Raw genomic sequence first — 15,455 nt, forward strand, 5'->3', positions numbered from 1 at the left:
AGAGACCCAATTTGTTGCACACTCAATGTCACCAAAACATAAAGTCGTAGGCATTGTACATACTCAGAGAAACTAATAGGGTAAAATGAGAGAAGAAAAAAATAAGAAGACAAAACAAAACAAGACAAAACAACAAAAACAAGATTAAAAATAAAAAGAAACAAAATAGTGAAATACCCTTTCATGAAATTGTGAGACTAGAAACATCCAAAGATGCCATGAGTTCATTTTCTATTGTCATCTAATGCTGAACATGCATTCTACCCTTCAAAGTAGTTGGTTTCCCCAGTGAGACTCCCCTGGATGAGACTAAATTTCATTAGCAGCTGGATATTGCTTCTGAGTTAGGAATGGGGCATATGTCCAATTCACCTTTCAGCTAAAGTACCCTGCACTTCATAATGTTTTGTCAGTCTGACACGAGCTAAAGTCATCTGAGAGGAAGGAACCTCAATTAAGAAAATGTTTTTAAGCTTTCGGTGGTGGTGCACACGTTTAATCCCAGCCCTTGGGAGGCATAAACTGGCAGATATCTGTGAGTTTGAGGCCAGCCTGGTCTACAGAGTTAGTTACAGGAGAGCCAAGGCTACATGAAGAAACCCTGTCCTTTTTGTTAGTTTTTGACACAGATTTCTCTGTGTAGCTTTGCGCCTTACCTGGAACTCACTTTGTAGTCCAGACTGGCATCAAACTCACAGAGATCTGCCTGGTTCTGCCTCTCCAGTGCTGGTGTTAAAGTCGTGTGCCACCACCACTGGGCAGAAATCCTATCTTGATGTCTCCCACCCCCCCAAAATGAAAATGATATCCAGCTATAGGGCATTTTCTTAGTTAGTCATTGATAGGGAGGCCCTAGCTAAAAGTGGGTGGTGACAATCCTAGGCTGGTGGTCCTGAGTTCTATAAGAAGGCAGGCTGAGCAAGGCAGTAAGCAGCACCTCTCCATGGCCTCTGCCTCAGTTCCTACCTCCAGTCTCAGCCCTGTTTTACTTTAGTCCTGGCTTCCTTCATTGATGAACTCAAATGTAAAAGAGTGTGCAAAATACACCCTTTCCTCTCCAACTTGGTTTTTGGCCATGTTGTTTTATTGAAGCAATAGAAACTCTAACTATAACAAGTTGGTACCAGGAGTGGGGTCTTGCTTTGACAGACCTGACCATGTTACTTTGTAGGAGAACCTTGAAGGGACTTTGAAATATTGTATAAAAAATCCTTTGAGTATTTAACTAATGGTGAGCTGTTCTGTAGTAGCTCAGAATATAAGAATGTTGAGTGCAATGCAGAATATGGGAACATGGCTTGTGAAGTTTCAGAGGGAAGTTTAAAGACTCTCTTTGAGACATTTATTATTTTTTTATTTTATTTTAGAATACTATTCAGTTCCACATAATAGCCACAGATTCCCCTGTTCTACCCCTCTCGCCACCCTCCCCCTCCCCCCAGCCCACCCCCCATTCCCACCTCCTCCAGATCAAGGTCTCCCCGGAGGACTGGGAACGACCTGGTAGACTCAGTCCAGGCAGGTCCATTCCCCCCCTCCCAGACCGAGCCAAGTGTCCCTGCATAAGTCCCAGGATTCAAACAGCCAACTCATGCAACGAGCCCAGGACCCGGCACCAATGCACAGCTGCCTCCCAAACAGATCAAGCCAAATGACTGTCTCACCCATTCAGGGGGCCTGATCCAGTTGGGGGCCCCTCAGCCTTTGGTTCATAGATCCTGTGCTTCCATTCATTTGGTTATTTGTCCCTGTGCTTTATCCAACCTTGGCTTCAACAATTCTCGCTCATATAAACCCTCTTCTTTCTCACTAATTAGACTCCCAGTGCTCCACCAGGGGCCCAGCCGTGGATGTCTGCATCCAGATTCCTCAGTCCTTGGATGGGGTTTATGGCACAACTATCAGGGTGTCTGGTCATCCCATCACCAGAGTAGGTCAGTTCCTGCCGTCTCTCGACCATTGCCAGCAGTCTTTTGCAGGGGGTATCTTTGTGGATCTCCGTGGGCCTCCCTAGCTCTCTGCTTCCTCCCCTTCTCATGTGGTCTTCATTTACCATGGTCTCCTATTCCTTGTTCTCCCTCTCTGTTCTTGATCCAGGTGGGATCTGCCAGTCTCTTTCCCTCAACCCTCGCCTTTCATTGCTCCCACTCATGTCCAGGCTGTTCATGTAGATCTCATCCATTTCTCTGTCTTTGGGTGATCCCCGTCTCTTTCTTGGGGTCCTGTTTTCCAGGTAGCCTCACTGGTGATGTGAGTAGCAGTCCAGTCATCCTTGTTCCACATCTAGTATCCTCCAATGAGGATACTCAGTCTAGGCAGGTCCAGTCCCCTCCTCCCAGATTGAGCCAAGTGTCCCTGCATAAGCTCCAGGTTTCAAACAGCTATCTAATGCAGTGAGCCCAGGACCTGGTACCACTGCCTAGATGCCTCCCAAACAGATCAAGCCAATCAACTGTCTCACCTATTCAGAGGGCCTGATCCAGTTGGGGGCCCCTCAGCCTTTGGTTCATAGTTCATGTGTTTCCATTCGTTTGGCTATTTGTCCCTGTGCTTTATCCAACCCTGGTTTCAACAATTCTTGCTCATATAAACCCTCCTCTTTCACGCTAATTAGACTCCCAGCACTCCACTCGGGGGCCTAGCTGTGGATGTCTGCATCCAGATTCCTCAGTCCTTGGATGGGGTTTCACAGAACCTAGAAACAACCTAGATTCCCATCAACTTAACAATGGATGAAGAGAATGTGTGATAAAAATACACAATGGAGTAATACTCAGCAATAAAAAATAATGGCATCATAAAATTTGGAGGCAAATGAATGGAACTAGAAAATACCATTCTGAGTGAAGTAACCCAGACTTAGAAGTACAAACACGGTATGTACTCACTCATAAGTCGATACTAGATGGAAAGCAAAGAATAACTATATTACAACCCACAACTCCAGAGGGGCTAGCTAACAAGGGGACCCTAAGAAGGATACATGGATCACTCTGGGAAGAGAAAATAGATGAAATATCCATGAGTAAACTGGGGGTGGTGGCGAAATGGTGGGTGGGGTGGGGAATGAGAACATAATGGAGTGGGATGGTTGAGCTGGAACAGGGACTGAGTAGGAGAAGACTGAAAGAGATACCTTGATAGAAGGACACATCATGAGGATAGGGAGAAACCAGGATTACAGGGAAGTTCCCAGGAATCCACAAGGGTGACCCAAGCTTGGACTACTAGCCATAGTAGACAGGATGCCCGAACTGGCATACCCCAGTAATTGGATCAATAGGTACCCTCCCTAACTGTCATCATAGAGCCTTCATCCACTAACTGATGGAAGCCAATATAAAGATAAACAACCAAACACCAGGCTGAGCTTCAGGAGTCCAGTTGAAGAATAAAGAAGAGGGATTCCATGAGAAAGAGGCATCAAGATCATGTTGGAGGAACCTATAGAGACAACCAAACCAAACTAGTTTGAACTCATGACCTTTAGACCAACAGCTATGAAACCTCCATGGGACTGGACTAGGAACTCTGTGTAAGCAAGACAGATGTGTATCTTGATCTGTTTATGGGAGCTGCCTGGCAGTGAGACCAGGATCCATCTCTGGTGCATGAGCTGGCTTTTTGGAGCCCACTACTTATGGTGGGACACATTGCATAGCCATAATGAATGGGAAGTGGCATGGACCAGCCTTAACTGAATGCACCAGGCTCTGCTGACTCCCCATGTGAGGTCTTACTTTGTCAGAGGAGGGAATAGGGGTGGGTTGTTCGGGGTGGGGGGAAGCTGGGAGGTTGGGAGAAAGGAAGAAAGGGCAATTTCTCATTGTTATGTAAAATGAGTAAAACCTTTTTAATTATAAAAAAGAAGCACATCTCAACATCAAGTATATGTTAACTCGGAGTATGGAGTTGGAAAATATTTTCCAAGCAGATGGACCTAAGAAGCAAGCTGGTGTAGCTATTATAATATCTAACAAAATAGACTTCCAAGCAAAATTAATCATAAGACATAGAGAAGAACATTTCATACCCATCAAAAGGAAGAAAAAAATTCACGAAGAGAACTTTGCAGTTTTTAACACCATGGCTCAAATTTCAAAGCCCTGGCATTTGTAAAAGAAACATTACTAAACCTGAAATCACACAAAATCCTCATACATTAATTATAGAAGACTTCAATAACCCTCTCTCACCAATAGACAGGCTATCCAGATAAAACCTAAACAGTGAAATAATGGAGCTAAGAGATGTTATAACTCAAATGAACTTAACAGACGTTTACAGAACAGTTCACCCAAACACAAAAGAATATACTTTCTTTTCAGCATCCCCTGGAACAGTCTCCAAAGTTTGCCAAATACTTGGCAACAAAGCAAGTTCAACAGATACAAGAAAACTGAAATAACCACATATAACTTATCAGACTGCAGTGGATTAAAGCCGTATTTCAGCAACAACAGAACATTCATCTACTGAATCACTACTGGTTCAAGAAGAGATAAAGAAAATAAAGACTTCCTAGACTTCAATGAAAATGAATGTACAGCATACCTAAACTTATGTATGGTGATATTTTATTTGTGCTGAAATGTGAATTGATTTGTTTTTTAATAAATAAAGTTACCAGGGGTTCAGAGCTAAAAGCAAGCAATTTAGCAGAAGTCCAGCAGTTGTGGCACATGCCCTTAATCTGATCACATGGCAGGCACAGTCTGTGTGTTTTCAAGGACACAGCCAAGCGGTGACCCGAACCTTCAATGTCAGTATGAATCATAGAGACCTGGAGGTCTGTATAGACAGGCGGTGATGAGGAAATCATGTGGTTGGGTTTAAAGCCAATGAGAAGGTAGAACATAAAGGCAATAAAAAGACAGGTCACACAGAGGTTCTCTCTCTCTCAGGGGAAGGACGGCAGTGACTGGTAAGCTAAAGGCTTCACTAGTGCTCTGATCTTTGGGGCCATTAACTGTGCATTTGGCTCTGTGTTTCTTATTTAATAAGACCGTTTATAATTTCATCTACACTTATGTGACCCAATGAAAGTGGTGTAGAGGAAAGTTCATAAGACTAATTGCCTACATCAAAAGGACAGTTCTCATACCAGGAATGTAAGAGTACATCTGAAAGTTTTAGAACAAAATGAAGCAAGAACACCGAAGAGGAGTAGATGGAAAAAATAATCAGTCTGAGGGCTAAAATTAGTAAACAGAAACATAAAGATCATTGTGGTGGTATTCTAATTGTACTGAAATGTGGTTTTGATTGTATGTTAATAAATAAAGTTGCCCGGGGGTCAGAGCTATTAGAGCCATAGACAGAGTGTGGCGGTGGTGGCACATGCCTTTAATCCCATAGATCTCTGTGTGTTCAGGGATACATCCAGCATTGGAGACATATGCCTTTAAGACCTAGGGGGCTGAACATTCAGACAGTGACGAGGCAGTCATATGTTTGGGTTTACAACCAATGAGAAGGCAAAACAATAATACTATAAAAAAGATGTACAGACAGGATATAGCTCTCTTTCTGGAAGCTGGGACAGCAGAAGGAAGGGTGAGATTTTAGCTCTGAGTTCTGACCTCTTGGCTTTCTCTTTTACATTGTTTCTGTGTTTCTTATTTAATAAGATGGTTGGTTACATCTACATCTCATGCCCAATGTGGGGCAAGAGTTTCCACCTAAAACCTGAGAAAAGATTCTAAAACAGAACTAAAAACAGCTTCCTAATTGTCTCTCTCAAATGAGCGGCAGCCTGCAGGTTTGAGCTACTGGCAGGTTCCTAGCATTCGAGCTCTATCTGCAGTATGGCAGGAATGAGGCCTGTGCAAGTGGCACATTAAGCTGTGTGGTGGATTTAGCCTTTGCTAGTACAAAACAAAAAAGGAGGTTTCTGGGCTACACCCTGCTTGGATAAAAGCATAGACCCACGATGGCTCCCAGAGCTGGCAGAAAACGTACCACCGCCATGTTGGGAAGCTGAAGTAGGCGGAGCCAGCAGCCACAACACAGTTTCAGGCTTAAAAGGCTGCAGTTTAAAGCAATAGGCTCAAGGTAATATAAAAAATAAGCCACATAAAAATGGCTACCACACAGAGAATCTGGATTATGTTCTCTTTTATATTTGTAACTGAAGAAAAACATTTGATTGCAAAAGCTGTTGAGTTATGCCAAAATGTGTATTTTAAAGGTACCTTGACTTCAAAATTTGGATATAAGGATATGTTGCTTTGGAAAAGAGGCTCTGCTTTTGTTTCTGCAGAAGGCTGAGGCAGAGAGAAACCGCCAGCCGCCACCATGACCAGCAGCATGTGAAGATGCCGGTAAGCCACCAGCCATGTGGCAAGGTATAGATTTATAGAAATGAATTAATTTAAGCTATAAGAACTGTTAGCAAGAGGCTTGCCATGGCCATACAATTTGTAAGCAATATAAGTCTCTGTGTTTATTTGGTTGGGTCTGAGCGGCTGTGGGACTGGCAGATGACAAAGATTTGTCCTGACTGTGGGCAAGGCAGGAAAACTCTAGCTACAGATCATTGGGAAGAATCAATGAAACAAAGAATTGCTTTTTGAGAAAATCATCAAGATAGACAAACCTCCATCCAAATTAATTAAAAGACACAGAGAGAATACCCAAATTAACAAAATCAGAGATGACAAGTGGGTTACAGCAACAGTCAGCAAGGAAACCCAAAGAAACATTAGGTCAAACTTTAAAAACCTGTACTCAACAAAATTGGAAAACCTGAAAAAAAGGGATATTTTTCTTGATAGATACAACTTACCAAAGATAAATCAAGATCAATTAAACAAATTAAACTGACCTATAATCCCCAAGGAAATAGAAGCAGCCATTAAAAATCTTTCAACCAAAGAAAGCCAGGGACCAGATGGCTTTATCAAAGAGTTCTCCCAGACCTTTGAAGAAGAGCTAATATCAACATTCCTCCAATTATTCCACAAAACAGAAACAGAAGGCACATTGACAAATCCATTTTATGAGGCCATGGTAGCCTTGATACTCAAACCACAAAAAGAGTCAACAAAGAAACAGAGTTACAGACTAATTTCCCTTATGAACATAGAATCAAACATAATAAAATACTTGCAAGCAGAATCCAAGAATATATCAAAAAGATTATGTACCATGATCAAGTAAACTTTATCCCAAAGATTTAGAGATGTTTTAATATATCAAAATCAGTGAATATATTCACCATACAAACAAACTGAAGGAAAGAAAATAGCATGATTATCTCATTGGAAGCTGAACAATCCTTTGACAAAATTAAACACCCTTTTATGATATAAGTCTTGGAGAAATTAGGGATACAAAGAAGATACTTAATCACTGCTAAGGCAATTGACGTCCAGCCTATAGCCAATATTAAAGTGAATGGACAGAAATCCCATTAAATTCAGGAACAAGAAAAGGCTGTCTGCTCTCTTCATATTTATTCAATATAGTACTTGAAGTTCTAGTTAGAGCAACAAGATACGCCTCAACCAAAGAATGGATAAAGAAATGTGGTACACAATGGGGTATATTCTTGTGTTAGAAAAAAATGACATCATGAAAGTTCCTGGTAAACGGATGGAACTAGAAACAAAAATCATCCTTTGTGAGATAACCCAGTGTGAGAAAGAGAAACATGATATATTGTCACTTATAAGTGAATATTAGCTGTTAAGTACAGAATAATCACACTATAATTCATAGACTCAGAGAGGTTAAGTAACAAAAAGAGCTCTAGGGTGAAAATGGATCTCCTTGGGAAAGGGAACTATAATAGATTTTTGTGGGTGTACTAGGGGCAGGTGGGGATGGTAACAGAGTTATCAGGATGGGAAGGAGGGACACAGGGGAGATGGTATGGGAAGATCCTATTGGAATAGTTAGATACATAGGGAGCTATTTGGAAATCCAGTGCAGTGGATACTTTCTGGAAGCTATGAGGGTAACCATTGAGAGAACTCCGAGTAATAGAGGATATGGAGTCTAAACTGGCCATCTTATTTTACCAGGCTAGACTCTCATTGGTGGAACTTGGACCCCAATCCAGCCACAAAACTTTCCAACCACAACTTGTCCTGCAAGCAAGCTGTTTGGGGCAATGGAGGCTCAGAGCTTATGGGGGTGGCCAATCAGTGACTGATCTGTCTTGAGACCCAAGTCATGAGAAACAGCTCATGCTTTGCTTTGTCTGGATGGCCAGAAACCTTAATCTGAATGCAGATTAGAGACCTAGAGTAGAAACACACACTGCTGACAAGAGAGAGAGAGAGAGCAAGAGCGAGAGCGAGAGCGAGAGAGAGAGAGAGAGAGAGAGAGAGAGAGAGAGAGAGAGAGAGAGAGAATGGAGTGAAGCAGGCTTTTGAAAGCTCCATTCCCACCGTAAATGACAGTCCTCCTTCAATGAAGCCACATCTCCTAATCCTTCCAAAACAGTTCCACAACTATAGACCAAGTATTCAAACATATGAGCCTCTGGGGGCCATTCTCATTTAAACTACCGTACATGTATCTGCTCTGCCTTCATGAACTCTAACAGTCTGAAATTATAACGCAATGCAAGGTCATCGTTTATTAGATGCTTGGTCATGGTGCCTTTTTATAGCAATAGAAAAGAAAGCAAGACAAAGTGCATGATGACATGAAGCATACTGCTCTGGTGTTGGAAGGTGGTTTTCTGTAGACAGACATTTCCACAATTGTTTAGGAGCACAAAGCAGGTATGAGTTTCAATTTCAATAGTATGTTATTCCAGTTGGAAAAATGAACTTAACCAGTGGTTTTCTGACAGTTGGAAGTAAGAGAATTGTCTTCACTAAAGTGAGTTCACTTACAGATAATTTTCATTTGCTTGGATATTGCAGATGTGGAAATTTTCTGTGAATGTTTTCTGCATGATTGACATGTACCTGTCTCGTTGGAAATCTCATTCTCTGGGCATTGCTTGCAGTCAAAGCAACAGGCAGCCTCACCCTCTTGGTGGGTTTTCCTGAATGCAGGATGACAGCTCTCACTGCATACAGACTGAGGAATCTGAGAATACTAAATGAATGGTAGCAAAGGGTCATGTTTTATGGAATCTCTAATAGATTTTTTGAATATTGAGCTGTTAATTTATTTATGTTAATGTTTATAAATGCAGAATGTTGATTTTTTTATTAGTAAGGTGAGTTATTCACAGACCCATGTGGTAAATACTTGACCCTAATAACATTACTTTGTTGGAAAATTGTTCAAAGATTATGAGGTGAGGCATAAAAGTAAGAACTTAGGTCCTTGGTAGCATGTCTTGGTGATATAATTGCTACAAAACTATTGCTTCTTGACTCCTGGATAGAAAGGCAAATGAGTTTTTTTCTTCCGTGGTAAGGGTTCACCTTGTCTTCCATAATAGAGATTCATCTTAGAACAACTGTGTAAACTAATCTTGTAGAATTATTGTGGAAATTTTTCTAGATTAGTTTACTTGAGGTAAAAAAAATAATCCTCTCTAAAGTGGGTTGCCCCAATTTATTGGCCCTGGTCATCTAGTAAAATAAAAGGAAGAAATGATGATAATGGCAGAGTTCAGCTATCTTTGCATCTTGACTGTTGATGCAATGTGAACATCTTCCTCTACCACCTAAAAACATGGCTTTCTGCAGTGAGAGAATATATTCTCAAACTGTGAGCCAAGAAGAGTCTCCCATACTGTTTGCTAAGTAGCATTTTTGCAATGGCAAAACAAACAACTAACACATCTACATATTCCCATAATGCTCTTCTATCTTGACAGAGACTTAGAAGCAAAAGAACTACTGACCATTGACTGAAACCTTGCAAGATGGAATCAAAATAAATCTTTTGTTAGGTGAACTGTGAAAATGATGGAAATGATCCTGAAAAAAATACTTTTTACTTTTATGTATGTTAAAAAATGAGCAGATTGGAAAATGGTTCATTCACCAAAATTAGGTATGAAGACAATGCTTTATATTGGTCATTATGTGTCTATGAATGGGCCCTGAGAGCAGTGAAGGGTCATGACACATAGGAATATAGTTTTTGAAATTTATATAGGTCAAAATACTAAAGTAAGATGCAACCCACCTTTGTTAATCCTGTGGCCCACTGTATCATGTCATAAGATAAGGACAATTCCTGGCCCTCTGGAGCATTTGGTGAAAATCTTCCTACTTTTGCATTTATCCCAAGACCTTTTGGGAAATTCCAAAAATTGAGAATGTCATATTCTGCATGAGGTTTCCTTTTCCAATCCAGGACCACCTGCTCTCCAGCATGATTGATGAGTTGTGTGTTTTTTAGAAAAGGGTGTAGCTAAAAGACATACATGCCTTATGCTACATAAACTTCAGAGAAGTGCAAAAGAGGCATAATCAGGGAACATCTCTTCTTGATTTTAATCCATATTGTGAAAAGCACCTTTAATATACTTTAATATAGGTACTACTCATATAAAACAAATGAAACGCAACAGGAATGGAAACATCATTATCGTTCTAATATATCCAATCAATCCCTTTAGAAAACATAGAACCAAGAACTCCTAAATCATAAATATGAATGGAAAAAACTCTCACCTTCTTTGAAAATATATTCATACTTGGGTTAGAGAGAAGGCTCTGAGGTGAAGAGCACTGTCTTGTCTTTCAGAGGACCCTGGTTCAATTCCCAACACCCACATAATAGCTTACAACTGCCTGTAACTCTAGTTCAAGGGGACCCTACCCCCTCACAGAGACATGTACACAGGCAAAACAATAATGTTCATAAAATAAAAAAATGAAATACAAAAATAAAGTATAGTCATATCCAATTAAGTTTTGAAAATATTTATAGTTTCACTATAAAGTAAATGATTTTATGAGTGTTCATTTATGTAACATAAGCATTTTAGAAGTCTTCACGTCCATTGTGACAATTATCTATCTCTGTCTTTACTGTTATGTGAAATCTCTGAGGTAAATGGATTTTTTGTATTGAAAAACTTACCCTGGAAATATTGTGTGACACTTTGCAATACAACTACATATCGACTTAAAAGAGACTCTTCCTTTTACAATCTCTCTTGCAGCTTTTTAACAAAATAAACTAAACTATGTATTGTCTAGTTTTAGTGCATTTATAAACGCTTTGGGTGGCATATTTTTGATGGTATAATACTACAGAAGTGCTGTTACCTGCCAGGGGAAGAATGCCATCTCTTTTCCTTTTCCACGCATTTAAAATTGTACTTGATTGAGAGTCATCTCATGTAGACTGTGGGCCACAGCATACACTGCATTGTACACATTGTAACTCTTTGTAACTCTCTCCATTCATGACAATGTCAAACATGTTCCCTGGTAAGAATCTCAAGGAGGTGTTAGACAGACAGTTATCCACAATTTTACAGTTTTTCCTCAAAAGTGAACAGTTGAAGAATGAGTGCCATAATACGGGAAGATAAATGTCTTTTGGGTATTTGGAAGGATTGACTGTCTGGATAAAATCTGTAAAATTATTGATCTCCTCATTATGTTGTGAAAAAATAAGGGTCCCATGCAATGCATCTAACAGGAAATAGTTATCAAATGTGGAATGATCCCATTGTGAGTTCAGGACCCAGACTTTCCATGTGGGTAACATCTGCTTAAGATTTACTATTAAGCTTAATAGAGAATCAGTGTCACCAAAAATAATAATCACATTTGGTGATGATTCCAGGATTTTCACCTGATTTTTCCAGGAAGTGGCCAGAAATGAACACCTGATGACTAGGATCATTTCCACAAATGCTATGCGCACTCCATTTTTCTCCATCTTGATTCTCAAATCTGACAGGATCTGGGAACTTTTGTGATCATCTATGATGAACAGCCCAACCCAGTTCCAGTGGAAATGAAGCATCAAAGATACAATGCCAAGTGTCAGATATATGTCCTTGGGGGCCACCTGGTACAGGGAAGAAAATCTTCTTTGTTCACTGAGAGTAGTATCAAAAGGCCCAAAACTAAGCTGTAGGGAAAAACAATCAGAAAGAAGAACATTGTCATGAAATTTAACTCAATTATACAGCAATGGCTTAAAGCCTTTGAAGTTCAAATCTGTATTCCTATGGGTTTATCAGAAAAGCACAGTGATGTTCTTCTTTCAGCTCAGCAGCTGCACATGAATCTCCTGATATTTTGAGTACTCTCTATAGCCCCATAGCCCTGCAGTCAGTGGCCCAACAACTGCTCAGGCTTCAGACTGGAGGTACTTCCAGTCCCAAGGCCTGGGTACATGGTGGCTGCTATGTATAGGTTTAAACTAAGTCTGAATTGTTCTATTTACCAACAAAGACTCAGAAGTCAGATTTGAGGGTGAAAGCACATTAGATCAGAGAGGGTGAGAAGCAAACTAGTTGACCTTCCTTTTTGCCAGAGACCCATCAATAGACATGTCTCTTCATTCATCTCAAACATAAAAGACAGCACCAAACTCTTAATCCCACATTACTCCTTCCTGTATGTCTCTCTATCTGCATTCCTGGATCATCCAGACTCTCCATAGCTAATTCCAGTCACCTAGTTGCTGACTTCACCCCCTAAACTAAGGATTTTTTTTTAATTAAACACATACACTATCTCAGGGTTCACATTAAGAATGAATAACCCTTGACAGTACAGACAATATGTAGAGGTTCAATGGAGTGGTGTCCTCCTCCACCCTTCCTTCCCCTTATCTCTATTTTAAGCTATAAAAGCACATATGTATCAACTATGTCTGCATACTTCCCTATCCATGAAGAGCTACTCATTTCCCCTTTTCTCACACAGACAGCTGAAATACCATCAAGTAGAGCTGGCATCATGTCGTATTCCATCATCCTCTCTCACCTGTGGAAATTTGTAAAGGTCAAGCACTGCCCCTATGTATTCAGTTATTGCCCATGATGGTCCTTTAAGTACAGCAGCTGATATGCCCTCTCTTGCACATCTTTAGTTAGGTAGGGCATAACTAGGGTCTGAAAATGAGTCAAAAAGATTGGCCAGAGTGTGCCTCTGACCATGTCGGACATTGTGGACCTTGAATCCCAGGGATGTATTAGGTAAAATATAGGGATTGCTGTTGATCTCCTCAATTGCAAACATCATGGCAAAAATACATTAGTAGTTCCTCAGCTTAGACCTGCAGAGAAGGCAGAACAATATTGAGGAGGAAGATTCATACCACACAACAAATTACACATGTGCAAGCTTAGTGCACTGGCTTTTACAATTCAAATACTTCTGTTTCCCCAAATCCAGGTTTAAGTATCTTTGTAGTATTTACTGCAAATAGAATGGGACTATTATTTGGTTTTTAATTTTTTTCAATTGAAAACAGATTTTTTTCATGTAATATTTTCTAATTATAGTTTCCCCTCCAATATTTCCTTCCATGTTCTCTCCTCTTCCCCTCTCACTCAAACCTAGGCCTCTTCTTCTCTCTTATTAGAAAACAATCAAATATCTAAAATATAATAAATTAAAATAAAGACAAACAGAATGGGAAAAGTTTGTTTTTTTTTAACCAACTCTACTTTAGATAATGGGCTAATGTACAAAATATATAAAGAACCCAAGAAACTAGACAAAAACAAAACAAATAATCCAATTAAAAAGTGGGGTACAGAGCTAAAACTGAGAATTTCTTGCACCATCAGAATGGCTAAGATCAATAACACAAGTGACAGCTCATGCCAGCAAGAATGTGGAGCAAGGACAACACTCCCCCATTGCTGGTGAGAGTGCAAACTTGTACAGCAACTATGGAGAACAATATGGCGGTTCCTCAGAAAACTGGAAATGGACCTACCTCAACACCCAGCTATCCCACTCTTGGGTGTGTACCCAAAGGATGCTCTATCCTACCACAAGGATACCTGCTCAGCTATGTTTGTTGTGCCTTTATTCCCAATAGCCAGAAGCTGAAAATAATCTACTTGTCCCTCAACAAAAGAATGGATAAAGAAAATTGGGTATAGATTTATGCAGTGTATTCAGCTGTTAGAAAAAAAGTGACATCATAAAATTTGCAGGCAAATGGATGGAACTAGAAAAAAGTAATCTATGGACCCCTAAAGACAAACATCATATGCACTCACTTATAGGTAGATATTAGTTGTTAAGTAAATGGTAATAATGCTACAGTCCACAAACCAAGAAAGGCCAAGTTACAACTAGTGCTCTAAGTGGGACACATGGATCTTTCTGGTAGGGGAAAATTGAATAGATTTTTTGGGTACATAAGTAGTGGGGAGTTGGGGTGGGCATCTGAATAGGAGTGGGGGACGTATGGAGGGAGAGAGTACTTGGAGAAATGACTAGAATTGGGGTGCATTTGTGGGAGCATCCTAGTCCAGTAGATGCTCCCTAGATTTTATGAAGATAATCCTGGGAGAGGATATGGATATAATAGAGGATATGGATCTGAACTGTCCATCTTTAGTAACCAGGTCAGCTTTCCAGTGCTGATACTCACACACCAACACAGCCACAAAACCTTCCCCCTACAATTTATCCTGCCTTCCAGACATCCTAGGTCAGAGGAGATGCAGAATTTGTGGGACTGTACAGCTAATAACTTGTCTAACTTGAGGCCTAAGTCAGGGCAGGAAGCCCATGCTTGACACTGTCTAGGTGACTATGAACTGGTGGTTATCTCTGATGGGCCAGAGATCTATAATAGCCAATCAGTATAATGATTCTTAGTGATATTCTCCTATACTCATAGATGGTGCCCCATCCAATTGTCATCATAAATTCCTTCACTGTCAGCTGATGGGAGCAGATGCAGACACATAGCTAAGCATTAGGCAGTGAGAGAGCGAGCCCAAACTGAAGATCTCCATTGTGTCCCTCCCCTTGGAGCTTGGAGACCTCCATGGAAGAGTGGAAGAAGAATTTTAGGATCCAAAGGGATCAAGAACACCAGGAAAACAGTTCTACAGAATCAACTAAGCAAGACTTACAGAGGCTCAAAGAAACTGATGCAGCCAAAACAAAGCTTGTATGTGTCTGTACTAGGTTCTCTGCATACATATAACAGTTGTTAGCTTGCTGTTTTTGTGGGAGTGGGGTTGACTTTGACTCTTTCATTTGCTCTTGGGACTCTTCCTACTGTGTTGCCTATCCCAGCCACGATATGAGGGTTTGTGCTTAGTCTTATTGTATATTGTTATGTCCTGTTGGGTGATATCCCTGGGAGGCCTGCTCTTTTCTGAAGGGAAATGGAGGAGGAGTGGATCTGGCGAGAGAGGGAAAGAGGGGGACTGGGAGGAATGCAGGGAAGGAAAACTGCCATCATTATGTACTGAAAACAAAACAAAAATCAGACCATCCCCACAAATCTAAGTAAGCACAATTATCTTAAAATGTGACAAGACAGACATCCAACAAAACCTATTCAGAAGAGGCAGTCAAGTGTCCTTTCTA

At 40.5% G+C, this 15,455-nt stretch overlaps 1 pseudogene; it reads right to left on the reverse strand.

The window, feature by feature from the left end:
- LOC143266768 (vomeronasal type-2 receptor 116-like) overlaps positions 1-13,133 on the reverse strand; it is a 76,738-nt pseudogene extending 63,605 nt beyond the window's left edge.
- Between the last annotated feature and the right edge of the window lie 2,322 nt (positions 13,134-15,455).

The sequence above is a fragment of the Peromyscus maniculatus genome, chromosome 1 (assembly GCF_049852395.1).
Source record: "Peromyscus maniculatus bairdii isolate BWxNUB_F1_BW_parent chromosome 1, HU_Pman_BW_mat_3.1, whole genome shotgun sequence".
Taxonomy (NCBI): Eukaryota; Metazoa; Chordata; class Mammalia; order Rodentia; family Cricetidae; genus Peromyscus; species Peromyscus maniculatus.